We start from the raw sequence: 2,675 nt of genomic DNA, 5'->3' as shown, positions 1-2,675 counted from the left end.
GTGAAGTCCATTTGGTCCAGTGTGTCATTTAAAGTCTTTATTTCCTTGTTGATCTTTTGCTTGGACGATCTGTCCATTTCAGTGAGGGGGGTGTTAAAGTCCCCCACTATTATTGTATTGTTGTTGATGTGTTTCTTTGCTTTTGTTATTAATTGCCTTATATAATTGGCTGCTCCCATGTTAGGGGCATAGATATTTACAATTGTTAGATCTCCTTGTTGGATAGCCCCTTTAAGTAGGATATAATGTCTTTCTTCATCTCGTATTACAGTCTTTGGTTTAAATCTAATTTGTCTGACATAAGGATTGTCACCCCAGCTTTCTTTTGGTGTCCATAAGCATTGTAAATGATTTTCCACAACCTCACTTTCAATCTGGGGGTGTCTTTGGTTCTAAAATGAGTCTCTTGCACACAGCATACGATGGGTCTTGTTTTTTAATCCAATCTGATAGCCTATGTCTTCTGATTGGTGCATTTAGCCCATGTACACTCAGGGCAACTATTGAAAGATAGGAATTTGTGCCATCGTATTGCCTGTAAGGTGACTGTTACCATATATTGTCTGTGCTCCTTTCTGGTCTATGTTGCTTTTAGGGTCTCTCTTTGCTTAGAGGACCCCTTTCAAGATATCTTGTAGGGCTGCTTTTGTGTTTGCAAATTCCTTTAGTTTTTGTTTGTCCTGGAAGTTTTTTCAATTAGCAATAATTGCGCCTCAGATAAACCTCATTGGCTATGATACTGCCACTGTGCAAAGCTGCAACCGCTATTTTTTTTTTAAAGTATGACTAATATGCTAAGAAAGAAGAGAAAAATGTAATCATACAAATGTTTTATTAAAACCACTAAAAAGCAGAAATTGAGGAGAAAAAAAAGAAGAAAGAAGGAGTGCAACAAATAGGAAACCACAACAAATATGGTAGTTATTTATCCAATTACAACAAAAATCATTTTGAATATCAATGACCTGAATGCACAAAATAAGACTAAGATTGTCAGGGTGGATTAAAGAAGAAGACTAACAATGCATTGTATACAGGACATTCTCTTTAAATATAAAGACATATATAAATTTTAAAAATGAAGTAGAAAAATACACCAGAATAATACTAATCAAAAGAAAGTAAAGGTAGCTATGTTAATTTCAGGCAGAGCAAACTTCAAAGCTAAAAAAAAATTACCAGAGATGAAGGAGGGTATTACATAATGTTAAAGGGATTAATCTCCAAGAAGACATACCAATCCTTAACATATATATGCCTAACAACAGAACATCTAACTATTTAAGGCAAAACTAATAGAATTATAGAGAAATAAATCAATCCATTATCATATTTGGAGACTTTAATATCCATCTGTCAGAAATCGACAGATCCAGCAGGCAGAAAATCAGTAAGGACATAGTTGAACTTAACAAATCAACCAACTTGATATAATTGGCAACTTTAGACTACTTCATTGAGAACAGTAGGATACACACTCTTCTCAAGTTCACATAGAACATTCATCAAGATGGACCATATTAGGGGCGCCTGGGTGGTTCAGTCAGTTAAGCATCTGCCTTCAGCCCAGGTCTTAGTCCCAGGGTCATGGGATCGAGTCCCACATCGGGCTCCCTGCTCAGCAGGGAGCCTGCTTCTCCCTTTCCCTCTGCAGCTCCCCCCTGCTAATGCTCTCTCTCCCTCTCCCATGCTCTCACTTTCTGTCAAATGAATAAATAAAATCTTAAAAAAAAAAAAAAAAGGTCACATTAGAGGCAATAAAACATCTTACCAAATAAAAAAAATATAGAAATTGTACGAAGTCTGCTCTCAGGACAAAACTGAATTTAACTAGAAATCAATGACAGAAAAATAACTGGAGAGTCTCCAAAATACATGGAGATTAAGCAACAAACTTCTAAATAACAAATGGTGAAAGAAGAAATCTTAAGTAAAATTAAACAATATTTTTAAATAAATGAAAATGAAACAAATTTGTCAAAATTTATGGGATGTAGCAAAAGCAGAGCTTAGATAGAAATATATAGCTTTGTTTGTATATACAGGTATCCTCCACTTTTTGCAAGTTTGTATTATGCTACTTCTCTTTTGCCAAAGATCTACCTTAGTACCTGTTTCTGTTAACCGAAAGATATTTGAAGGAGACATCAGTGCCATAAAACAAGATGAAAATTGAAAATACTGTTCAGCATTTGCTTTGCAGTGAGCTGTTATAGAGGCAGCACACACCCTGAGCAAACAGAGTGGGTCTACCAAGTTCCCTCTCTGGGAAATACACTCAGTATCTCAGCATCAAGTTGCCATAGCTTTGAACTGCGTCTGTGAGCATCTGTGCCTCGTCTTGATTTATTCTGTACATCCATTAGGAAGATATGTCCTAAGGTATCAGAGAAGCCTAAGAGAAGTAATTTGGGGGTCCTGGAAACACACAATTTTTTTTCCATGTAAATTAGTGGTAATCGCTTCTTCACTTTATGCCATTTTGGCTTATAACAGGTTTCATAGGATAGAAACTTTAGATAGAGGGGGAAACCTGTATTAGAAAAGAAGATAGAGGTGTCTGGGTGGTTCAGTCAGTTAAACATCCAATTCTTGATCTCAGCTCAGGTCTTGATCTCAGAGTTGTGAGTTTAAAGCCCCATGCTTGGCTCCATGCTGGGCTCAATGTTGGACTC

At 36.4% G+C, this 2,675-nt stretch overlaps 1 pseudogene; it reads right to left on the bottom strand.

Moving 5' to 3' along the window:
• Window positions 1-646: 646 nt before the first annotated feature.
• Window positions 647-757, bottom strand: LOC118010140 (annotated as a pseudogene).
• Between the last annotated feature and the right edge of the window lie 1,918 nt (window positions 758-2,675).

The sequence above is a fragment of the Mirounga leonina genome, unplaced genomic scaffold, assembly GCF_011800145.1.
Source record: "Mirounga leonina isolate KUSES-001 unplaced genomic scaffold, KU_Mleo_1.0 Mir_128, whole genome shotgun sequence".
NCBI classification, from domain to species: Eukaryota; Metazoa; Chordata; class Mammalia; order Carnivora; family Phocidae; genus Mirounga; species Mirounga leonina.
The sequence above is the reverse complement of the archived record's forward strand: the minus strand, read 5'-3'. Positions and strand labels throughout refer to the sequence as shown.